At 36.1% G+C, this 13,105-nt stretch overlaps 1 protein-coding gene across 3 annotated transcripts in view; it reads right to left on the reverse strand.

Annotated features, from left to right (window-relative positions):
* Positions 1–13,105, reverse strand: part of abca2 (ATP-binding cassette, sub-family A (ABC1), member 2) — a 56,600-nt gene that overhangs the window by 34,121 nt on the left and 9,374 nt on the right. The gene's annotated exons all lie outside the window — the stretch shown is intronic.

Below are 13,105 nucleotides of genomic sequence, written 5' to 3' on the forward strand. Positions count from 1 at the left end.
TGATTCACTACAGAACCTCTTTGAGCATCTGAAATATCACACTGTCCATTATTAAAGATGGCCCAGTGTTAGAGAGTTTTGGATCTATCGGTCTTAATTCAAATAAATGCTGTTCGTTTCAACTTTCTATCACAAAAAAATATTAAGCAAAAATTTGCATATTCAAAAGATATCTGAAGGATCGTGTGACACTGAAGACTGAAGTAATTTATTTTTGATACAGCATTGGTGATTTGTAAAACATAAGAGATGTTTAAATATTGGTAGTAAATAGAAAATACATCACGTTCTTTCATAATGGGGCCAGTGAAAATGTTGGCTGGCTCAAGTTGATAAGCAGGCAAAAAAAATCCCATTGTTGAGGCCTGCCAACCGACAGAGTCCAGTGTCAGAAATTGATCTGGTAAACACAGACTGGCCAATTGAAGAGTTTGCTTAACATGCAATATTTGCGATTGGGTTGGCCAACACACCTACTAGTGCTTCCAAACAGCCTGTTCCAACAATTATTAAAAGAGCTGGAAGAGAAATGAAAGATATTGCATACACACACACACACACACTCCACAGCAGGTGGTTGGAAAGAGATGTCAGATGTTTTATGTGTGCTAAGCACTGCAGAAAAGCTGCATCTTTCAACATTTACCTCTGAATTTTTTCCAGTACTTCCTTATGTGCACTCTCTCTCTCTCTCTCTCTGCAGGAGGCCCTTTTTGGACAAATCTGCTGGAGCTGAAGTTACTTAGAAATAAGCTGTCAGTTGAAGTGTAGACTATGATTAGGAACTCACAGGGTTATAGCCAAGGCTGCCATTTATAGCTGAACTGAGATCAGCCTCTTATTCTTACTCCCTCTACGAATGCATGCGGCTGCCATCTGTGCTTGACCGAAAAAGCCTGATCTCAGATCAGTATCTATTGGCATCTTGTCCTGACCACAATGTGCCTTTCACTGCAGCACAGCATTACGCTGACCCCACATCCCGTCTCTGTTGACAAGCGACAAGAGAAGGTGCAGAGGTTTTTCTCCCCATCTCTGCCATTTCTGAAGGTCACAGCAAACAAGAAGCTCCTTTTACATGCATCCCTCACAATACACAAAGCCGCATGACACGACACACAAAGCTTTGCTTACGAGACCCTCGGCGCTGAGCACGGGGGGTGTAAACACCAGCCAAAGAGTGACTGTTTCTTTTTAGAAAGTCTTGTGGTTTATTTAAGTTATAAACTGACAAAGAAAAACATTGCTTCACTCACAGTCCATTTTAAACTGTCATTTGTATGTTGGAGGCTGTTCATTTATTATTTGTGGAGCTATTGTGTCAGCCTATGAGCACTGCTCTTATACTCTTGTGAAGTCAAGTCTATTTGTATAGTGCTTTCTTTTTTATTTTTACAGTGCAAATTGTTTCAAAGCAGCTCTACAGATTGGATTACTTTATTGTGATGTATATCTTTACCTTGACCCATCTCATGGTACAAGATTTTGGTCATACATCACCCACTGTTTTGCTAGAAAGTTATTACATAATTTAAATGTGGAAGACAGACAGGGCATGCAAACAATCAATCTTTGAGTTACAACAATATTTTGGCAAAAGTTGCTATAGTAATCATTGGATAGAGTCATATCTTAGGGGGAGTAGATCACCTGGCTGGGTGAAGATGGATCTAGAAGGCCTTGATATACCAAAATCTTGTGACCTTTATGACTGTGATGGATTATAATGCTGGAGAAACCAAGAAAGTCTTTTGTTTTGGTAATAATCTTATTTGTCTAATATAAATATGCAACAATGGGAATTGAATACACTACACAGATTTTTGAACCGATTTAGTCTGGAGGAGTTGATGCACCAGAGCCAACAGAACTACTGTATAAGACCAATATCACTCAAGTGAAATAGAAATATGCTAAAATGTATTTGAAATACATATATTTTATGCTAAGTATACTATGATTACATTTATGTACTTAATAAAAATACCCTGCAATTGCACTTTTTTTGTTTATACTAAACTAATATACTTCTAAACTAAATTCTGCTAAATTGGAACAACTTATTTTGTATTTAATGCACTGAAATCCATCTAAAGATATACTGAAATATATTTGATTATATTTGATTTCACCTAAAGTGGAACTACTGCAGATACACTTTAAATAATATTTTAGGCTTAATATTAAGAAATGTGCATTGTGCACAAGTAGTACTCCAAATACAGTAAAGTTGAATTATAATTTGTATATAAATAAGTCTCAGGCTACATGTGTGTAAATATGTTAATAGATTAGAACTATAATTAGTATGAAATAAATACTGTAGATCACTTTTTTACTAGGGCACTGTCACAGGTTGGTAATATTTTAATCAACATGCACCAAGGCTGCATTAATTTAATACAAAATACATGAACGGTAATATAATATTAATTCAAAATGACCGTTTTCTATTTTAACACATTTGTCATGTATTTGACTCATGTGACAAAGCTGAATTTTCAGCAGACATTACTCCATTCTTCAGTGTCATACAAAAACAGTGAAAACAGTTGTACTACTTTATTTTTGTGGATTTTTTTTCATGATTCTTTGATAAATAGAAAATTCAAATGAACAGCATGTATTCTATCTTATAATGTAATTACATCTTTGTGCCACTGTCCACCAAGCACAGCATCCATCACCAACCAACAGGCCAATAATGAGAACTAAAACACTTATCCTCCAATAACAATGCATTCTGAGAGATATGAGTTTTTCTTTTTAAGAAAATCAGAGATAAATGGAATTGCTTTTATGGTGCGCAAACTAGAGAACGGCTCATATAAACCTCCATAAACACCTCTGAAAAATCGGTCTTCACTTTCCTCTACCCAGCTCATATGAACGGAGCCTGCATAATCAGATAAAACTCACATGCACAAAACATAATTTAGCATTCATAATTACATTCTAGCCAACAAATGCAAACGGCCCCACAGTCGCCTGGCATTGAGACACGAAGTGCTGTTTGTGTGAGCTGTGTTTCGAAACATGTATGTTTTATAAATATTATAGTGTGCGTGATCAGAAAGTGTATGTGTCTCAGTGATTTCTCCACTGCTGTGAGCACAAAATCCAGCAATAGCACCAATGTCCAATACAATTTTTGGACATTTATTATTTATTATTGGAATTAATCCCTTTAGCAACACTTTTTATGGTTCATTCAATCAGAATTTAGATTTTATCCCCGTTTTTATATCGTTACCTGTTTGCAAGTGCAAGACTTGAATGTTAGGACTATGTAAAGCTGCTTGGCAAGACAAATGCAACTGTTAAAATACAAACAAATACTAATAAATCTAAACTGAACTAAAATGAGTAAGGTGTATTAATCGCAAGTGTATTGGATGTGCTTCATCTAAAAGGTGTAATGCAGTTACTCGTTTCTCGACTCTAGCCTCGCACTCCAGGCAGCTGGGGCTTGAAGAATGGATTTGTGGTCATTTCCACTGGATTGATTACCCATCTTCCCCTCTGTTAATACCCAGTAGCTCCAGGCTATAGACATATTTCTTCAGAGACTCACTGGGACATTGCTGCATTTCCATCCCATCAGGTTATACATAACAATTCCACCCAGGCAACAAAAAAGCACAGGGGACCTCGAAAGAACATACAATGCTTCATATGAACAACTCAACTAGATGATAAATGGATATAATATTTCAGGCGCTGAGAGCAGATCATTAAAGTTTATCTAAAAAAATGAAACCCATTTCACCAACAAAGAAAGCTGAATACATATTGGTGGATTTGTTTAAACCTCAATTCAACAGCACAATCAAACGTGATTAACAAGTGCATTAAGAACTAAAAGCTCTAAAGTTGAAATGGTTCTAACTTCCTGCTCCCGTAACTTTTATTTATAATTACTAACAATGAACTTTTTGCCTTTCATACTTTGCAAAACTATCTCTGAAATTCGACACAGCCAACCTTTGCACCAAGGAATTTACATTATTTTCCCAATTGTTTTTTGATTACTGAATAAGAAAAAAAAAAAAAATACACTTTTTACATTTTATGTGTGGGATTGAGCTTATGCTTAATATACAAAAAGATTATACTTAATATACAAATGTTTCCAATAAATCTGTCCTAAAACGTCCTGAGGTTTGAAGGCTGTTACTCTTAATAGACTGACGTTATCACCCTACCTAGCGCTAAAAACAACTAGCCAATTAAATAGTTTAAAGCAGACTGAAAAAAATTAATTAGAAGAATAATATATATCATACCAAAAAGTTTGGACACACCTTCTCATTCAAAGAGTTTTCTTTATTTTCATGACTATGAAAATTGTAGATTCTCACTGAAGGCATCAAGGGCTATTTGACCAAGAAGGAGAGTGATGGGGTGCTGCGCCAAATGACCTGGCCCCCACAGTCACCGGACCTGAACCCAATCCAGATGGTTTAGGGGTGAGCTGGACCACAGACAGAAGGCAAAAGAGCCAACAATGCTAAGCATCTCTCGGGGAACTCCTTCAAGACTGTTGGAAGACCATTTCAGGTGACTACATCTTGAAGCTCATCAAGAGAAAGCCAAGAGTGTGCAAAGCAGTAATCAAAGCAAAAGGTGGCTACTTTGAAGAACCTAGAATATTACATATTTTCAGTTGTTACACACTTTTTGTTATGTATATAATTCCACATGCGTTAATACATAGTTTTGATGCTTTCAGTGTGAATCTACAATTTTCATAGTCATAGTCATTTTCATAGTGTCCAAACTTTCTGTCTGTACTGTATATATTATCTCTCAGCGATATATGAAAATGTGAAAATATCCGACTTTAACTGAATACAGTACCTACAGTATTCGCATGTAAATATAGGAAATCTGACCCATCCCCCTCCTTTTTATCTAATTGCAATATTCAACTATTACCCAATTCTTTATATAAAGCTGGATATATAATATGTTTAAATATGTATACTTGCATTGCTTTGAAACAACGGGTATTGCCAAAAGTGCTATATAAATCCATTTTACTTAATTTACTTATAATTATTAGACTTAAATTATCTAGACAAAAACAGTTCAGAATTTTGATAACGCCATTTATTGGTATGGCTAGATTTGTAGTATTGGTGTGTCTCAAATATTAATGATGTCCATGAACACTGGAGTGATGTACTGAGCGGTTTTTCTCAAGGTTGATACTCTTGACCCTGTGATCCTGATCACCTCTCACACACCAATACTTAAGGCATCACTCTCAAAAGACTCTGTTCTCCATCTACTATGACGTTTGGCTCTATTCAGAGATCCTGTTTCTGTTACTTACAAAGGAAGGACTGTGCTTCTCCTGTCCTTATTGAGCTGGAAGGGTTTCGGAGGAAAACTTTGACAGACCTGCTTAGAATTGATTAATCTAACAAAACTTTAAATCTTACAGAAAAGTGGAAATAAAATGCATGTTAGATTTACACCCTGTATATGTGAAAATGCACTGGCCCTGTGTCTAGAGGCCAGTTACACAGATGGCATCATTACAGAAAACTGCTCACCTAATTTAAAGGTTAATTAACCTCTGTGTTCTTCCAGTTGCTAATTCATCTTAGTGTAATGACTGAAGAGAGAGCCATTACAGATTAACTATAAAAAGCTTCTGAAAACAGTCAGAAAAGAGGTGGAATGAGACAAGACATTTACATGCAAGTGTTTAAAATTGTATGTAGTCTTCCCTTTCTGTGGGATCACTGTGCATGTGAATTAAACAGAGTGGGAGTCAACATGATTTAAGAAGAAGGATACTGAGAGAGAGAGAGAGAGAGAGAGAGAGAGAGAGAGAGAGAGAGGAGGATGGGTTAAGTACAGGTCAGTGGTGGGTGGCATCTTTTATATTTGTTGACTAGCTTTATAACAGCTTTCCGTCTCTCAGCTCAACCATAAAACAAGATAATACACCACAATACAAATAACAGTGTAATGAACATCTAAGACATTTAGTATAGAATTAATAAAAATATGAATATTGTAGGCTTTAATTTACTGTGCTTCTTGTCTCGAGGGATCTGAATGCACAGATTATATTTAAGAAAACAAAAATCACTATATCACTACACCCAATAATATCTAGCTTTTTTTTTTTACAACAAAAGAGATAAGTTATTAATTTTCTGAAATATTATTATTATTAATAATATTATTATTATTATTATATAGATATTTTTTGTAGTTGAATAAATGTTTCATTGTCATATTTTGTCATGCTTTGTGTATTCTGCATTATGCGTCTACCCTGTCATGTGCTGGTCCACCCTGTCATCTTCATATTTTAAAATCTTTTTTACAATAATAATCAATTGTATCTATATAATCCAGAGTGTTTAATAGCTAGGTGTGGGAGCAATAACATGCAAACAAAAAAAACTGCATCCAAATATCACAGTTTTCTCCAAATAAGAAATAAATACTTGTGCAAATTGAGTTTCTAGTCCAAAATGCAGCAGCTAGAGACCTTACCAGGTCAAGAAAATATGATCATATTACCCCAATTTTACAGTCTCTGCACTGGCTACCTATTAAGTTCTGTATCAGTAACAAATTATCATTACTTACCTATAAGGCCCTAAATGGTTTAGCTCCTGCGTACCTAACTAGCCTTCTACCACGCTACAACCCATCACGCACCCTAAGGTCACAAAACGCTGGACTTTTGGTATTTACTAGGATAGCAAAGTCCACTAAAGGAGGTAGAGCTTTTTTGCATTTGACTCCTAAACTCTGGAATAGCCTTCCTGATAATGTTCAGGGTCAAGAAACACTCTTTCTGTTTAAATCTAGATTAAAAACATCTCTTTCGCCATGCATTCAAATAATGCATCTCATAATTTGTGACTGCCATTGTATCTGATCAAATGCACATTATTATTCTTTAGCTTGGTTTAAACTAATTAATTTGACTTGGTTGGAACAGCAGCTATGCTAATTATGTCTCTATTTGTTTTCTCTGTTTTGCCACGGGATTTACATCCCATGGTAACTAGGATTTACACAAGCTCCAGTCTGGATCCAGAACACCTGAGAAGAGATGATGATGACCCTCAGAGGACCTCAGATGATGCTAACTCTGAAACAACATACAGAACTAACAAACATTGCAACAAATGTGATTGCATCATATAATAATTTCTGTTATACTTGAATGCTTGAATCTGATTGGCTGACGAACTTTCTGAGGTATGGAATTCTTTTCTGGGAAACACACGGCGAATGTAGTTCCAGGCAGCTCTCCTGACCACATTACAGTTCCATATCACTTTGCATATCAAATGCTATCAATGGCTCAAGCCTCTGTTAACAGCTGTAAAACGACGTTTTGGTTCTAGCAAAAGAGGAATTGGATGAGATGGGGAAAAAATAGTCCTACTCACAATAGTGATTTAAGTAAAACCGGATGAATCCCTATAAATAAAACATCGGATTGATGTCTTGAGGTGTGGACCGGACTGTTGATTATTAGAAAATTAATGAAAGTGAAAGTGACGTGACATACAGCCAAGTATGTTGACCCATACTCGGAATTTGTGCTCTGCGTTTAACCCATCCAAAGTGCAGACACACAGCAGTGAACACACACACACCGTGAACACACACCCGGAGCAGTGGCATCTCCACCTCGGGTGTGCATTATTTTTCTAATAATTCAACAGCCTGTCGTCAATTATTCCTTACTTAATAGTGTTCATCGTCTGGTTGACTACGTCTTGTATAAATCTTTCTGAAAATTCCTGTCATATGCACATAAACTGACAGTCACCACTGATAAGCTACTACTAAATATTGTAGAAACTTAATTTTCTGTAAAGTTGCTTTGTAATGATTTGTATGCTAAAAGCACTATACAAATACAATTTAATTGAATTAAACTTGAATTAAAAACACATGGTTTACATAAAATTTGAAAGTAAACAAATACCAAGAAAGGGACATCATACCTTTCAGAAAATATAATTTGCACCTGTCCTCCATGCCTGTGTGGAGATATATAATGGTTTATGCTTTGAATAATGGCCCATAATTATCAAAAAAAAAAAAAAAAAGTGTGGGTGCTCAGCTAATATGTTTCCATAATACTTGAGTGTGTCTACTATTTATGACATGACATAAAGAGAACGGGAAATAAAAACCAACCTTTTTTTGTACTGTGAGGGTTAAAAGGCACTTTATGGTGATACTGACCCACAACCATTCATGAAATTCCAGTGGGTGTTCAGGGTTTTGTACTAAGACAGGTGTAAGGTTGAGAAAGGGCATATTGTCTAGAAAAAAAAAACTGAATACAGAACCTGACTGTGCCACGGAGAGAGCGAAAGGACAGCATGTCAATCCAATCATGAATAATGCACGACCTGGAGAAGATGAAGAGCCATGTAACGCTTACCGGAGCTCAAGGCCCGAAGCCCGCAGATGACACAGCAGCTGTAATCTACTGCAGACCTGACTGAGAATCAACCTCCTAACCTAAATACACTCATCTGCTGAAACAAGTCCACACTTTCTAGGCTTCCTTTGTTTACTGCAGTTCAATCAAATTTAACTCATGAACAGAACTGGAGAGAAAGCAAACAATATGGAGAAAAGCAAATAGAGGACAGTGATGTAAAAGAGGGAAAAAACATTTAAATAACAAAAAAGCATACTATTTAGATATATGAAATATTCAAATTAATAAAAAGAACAAGAAAGAGTGCCACTGCTCTCTATTTGAGAATAAACAAAAGCAGGTTTGTCAGCACTTATATTTACAACATAATTACATTTTTCATTAGCGTGAACATAATTGTATGTTTTCAATATAGTCTATAATAGCTTATTTCTGAAACTAGATGTTTTTCCAAGAAGTAACTGTAGCAAAAATGAGCTGAGGCAATAATTTAACACACTCTGGGAAATCCAGCTCATTTTAGCAAACTGGTTCATTGGGACTGTTCATTTCAATAAACCAGTTTAAAAAGCCAATTCACTGATTCATTCTAGTTGCTCCCAAATGCCCACACAGCATTCTTTAGGACACTCCCCTCTTAAAGAGATAGTTCACCCAGAATTGCCATAATTTACTCCCTAATGTTCTTCCAAACCTCAATGACAAAAATAGAGATATTTTGAGAAATGTCACACTGTTTTGTGTCAATATAAGAAAAGAGTAACTGAAACTGTTTGGTTACAAGTATTCTTCAAAGTATCTGCACAAGAATGTCGTACAGGTAAGGAAAGACCCAAGATTAAATAAATATATTTAGTGTAGTTCCCTGCTTCTAAAGGAACATGTTGTGTTAAACTACTTTTTACGTCAGTACTTTAAAAAAAAATAATAAGTAGCTTAGCAAGCTACGTTTTCAAAGTAGCTTCCCCAAAACTGTCAAGCACTGTACACAAAGACAGAAAGAAGAGGGGAATGTCAGTGGAATCTCATGCCTATCTCTCTGCCAAAGATCCCTTTCGTTTCTTCATCCTTATTCTGTCACAGTTTTTCAATACAAGCAATTATCGGTTCTCTTCTTTCTCCTTCTCCAATTCAAGGCCTCATTTCTTTGTAAAACAAAAGTCTGTCCTAGTCTCTCCCACACTGCATTCTTGAGATTGCAGACTGCTTCAGTCTCTTGTTGTCCCTAATCACATTCTTTCCCTTTCTCCATCCTTCAACGCCACTGAGGGAGGGAGATAATCCCCCTATCAGGCAGAATTCAAGATTGCCTCATGTAGAATAGGAGTCTCTTCTCCTTTCCCTTCAGTAAATGGAGTAGTTAGCATGTTTATGCTAACGGCTCTATGCCTCACAGAGCATAGGCTGCACTGTAATAATGAGTGCAATCATACAGTCGGTCTTGACTCTTTGCAATTCACCAAATCTTATTGTCATTTTGAAACAATTAAAATGGCTAAAGTAAAGAAAGATTCTCAACAAAACTTCTGATTTTGATTCTGTATTGCTCCATGTAGGATACATTTCTTATATAGAATGACCTATCTACTCACAAAAATTAACAATGTCCAGGACATCTCTGTAGTCTGCTGACAGCAGAAGACAGATCTAACTATCATTCTTTGCCCATGGGAAGTCAACCGCATTGTTTCCCACTCTGTAAGCGCATGAAGGATACAGCAGTGAAGACAGCAGCTGTCATAGGCACAAATTAGACCTCATGCCACAGAAAGGTAAGCATAATTAGAGGAGTATCTCACTTTACACAGCATTGTTTCTTTGAATGGTGGCATATGAGATACAACTGACCTGGAATACCAGAATAGAGCACAACAGTCAGGTTTTGGAAGTAAAAAATCCCGCTCATTTTCACATTAGAGAAACAGTTGACAATGAACTTCTCAATATGAGCTTTGAGAGTAAAGAAGACCGCGTGATTTCAACTTCATTCTTAAAAAAAAAGCATGTTCTTATTGTCAAATTTCGAATGAAGAACTACACTATATCCGTAATCGTAAAGTTGCTGTTACAATAGAAACTTGCCAAAAGAGTTCATCAGCAGCTGCAAAATTCAGTTTAGCCATCACAGGCATAATTTAAATTTTTTAATATATTAAAATAGAATACAGACAGTTATTTTAAATAGGGGTGCTCCGATCACGATCGGCCGATCGTAATGCGCATCTCATCAGTAAAGCCGGTTCTCTAATCAGCGGTTAATTCCATCAGGTGCGTGATTTCACATAGAGCAGTTGTTATACAGAGCCGTTGTTAACTGAGAAGATGGGCCAAAAAACACTGAAAATGAAGTGGATTTGCGCATCTTCTCTATTAACAATGGCTCTGTGTATTAACAGCTACTCTATGTGAAATCACGCACCTGATGGAATTAACCGCTGATTAGAGAACCGGCTTTACTGACGAGATGCGCATAACGATCGGCCGATCGTGATCGGAGCACCCCTAATTTTAAATTGTAATAAACTTTCACAATATTACTATTTTAACTATATTTTTAATGATGCAGCCTTGGTGTTCATAGGCGTTTACCATTGTGCTCCCATTACACCTGCACCAACGTGACTCTCCTGAGGAAATGTATCATCTTACAACCAGGATACTGAATGTGAATCCAAGAACACAGGATCAGTTACAAACCCTTGAAAACAGACTGTCCTCCATATAACATTTCTCTATTTTCTGACTCTGTAATCTCCCTCCTTCAGTTTTTCTCTCGCTCACCTCCACTAATTCCATTCAGTGTTCACTTAGCATCTGGCTTAGTTAAAGGGAAACTGCAGTCTTCTTTTCCTCCGTTCTCCCTATTTCTTAGTGCAGGGCTGTGAAAGGAGAACATCTTGGCACATAATACCCTCTACAGAGAAAAGCACAGAAAAAAAATGGATAAGTAGCCAGAAGATTGTAAATAAGCCAGGAATATCATGAATCATTGGCATCAGAGAAACATTTGATTGGTCAAGACTGTGAAGCACAATTCTGTCTTTCTAATGATGTAATTATCTTATTGTCTCAGAGGTCTTTGCATGACAAATCACAAAATTAAGGTGAAAAGGAACATTTATAATAGATGAATATTTCATGTTTATCAAAGTGGTAAATATTTCATGAAATGCTTTATACATGAGGACAAAATTAGCTCAGGCTGAGAGCATTTGCACCTCATTTCAATAAGAACACACGCTATCATTCCTCCTGAGGAGGGCGAGGAGGAGACAGACAGAATGAGAGAGCAGGAAGAAGAAAGGAAAAAAACAGTTGAAAGAGCAGTTGAGCTGTGGGAAAAGAGAAACTGAGATCAAGTGTTCTTGAGAATGAGTGGAGAGGGCAGTCGCAGAGTTCACACTCCCCATGGTGGATACAATAGGGCACGTAAAAGGAATAATGATGCAGTTTTCTCTTTGATACAAGCAAAAACTCAATTACAATTAAGATAAGAATTCATTTGATCATAGTTTTAAAGTTTGGATACTGATACTTAAACTGTTAAAGGAAATAAAGTAGTCTGTTGTTGTTTTTTTATTATTAAATACATTCCCACACTTACACAACAAAAGTAAACAGATCCACACGTAAAGAATGGAAAACAGGTGACTCACACAGCAGGACTAGGAGAAGAGCCATATATGGAAAAAACATGTAGGCTCACACACACACACACACACACACACACACACGCACGCTGCATGCACAGATAAACTCTTGATATCCATTATAAAAAATCTCACATACACAAAAACAGATCAATAACAGGCTTCCGTGATGGACGGCTTTGATTCATTTCTCTCATTTTCCAGGAACTGGGGCGGGTGACAGTGAGAGAGTAGCATTTTGAAGCTTTTAAGATTTTGAAGATAAATGAAGCAAAGGAAAAAGGGTCGGGACTCAACATTGTTGTTGAAACTGTGTTTCTCATCAATTTCCGAGGGCGTTGATTAACTGTCAAACAAGATAACTGTGATTTTTATAAATCGAAAATATTTTATATTTTTGATAAAAAGTATCTCATTAACCTAGCAGACATGTTCAAAAACCTTTCAAAGGGAAACATATTTAAAAGGTTTTATTTTATAAGACATTTTTATATTTAGTATGTTTAGTATATAAAACAAATGCCCATTTTCACAAGTCTGTAAGGTAATTGTACTTCCTTAAAAAAAAAGTCTCAATATTATCAAAATTATAGGTGGGGTAGTTCATGTGACAGAAAAAAAAAATCTTCCTTTTTACGGTTTTATTATTAAATTTTAACTTTTACTTTTTTTTACTGTTACTAGTGTATCAGAGATTTAAACGTCTATAAAATTACATTTTTAAACTTTGGTGCATAAATTCCTTAAACTTCCATTGATGGTTGAGCTAAGGTCACACATATCACCTAAAATCAATCTGGTAGGTTGTGCTAATTACCATCATTATTAACACAAAGTCTGATTATGAAATCCTTATATATGTTTAGAATTAAGAAAAGGCAATTACAAGCCAAAAAGTCTCTGCACTGAACCACTGAAGTGACAAGCCCGAGGAATTAGACTGAGACAAAACAAACTAGAACACGCAAAACTTATTTTACATGAAAGATGTCAGTATGTAGTGACAGTTAAG

This window comes from Carassius auratus, chromosome 30, assembly GCF_003368295.1.
Source record: "Carassius auratus strain Wakin chromosome 30, ASM336829v1, whole genome shotgun sequence".
Lineage (NCBI taxonomy): Eukaryota > Metazoa > Chordata > Actinopteri > Cypriniformes > Cyprinidae > Carassius > Carassius auratus.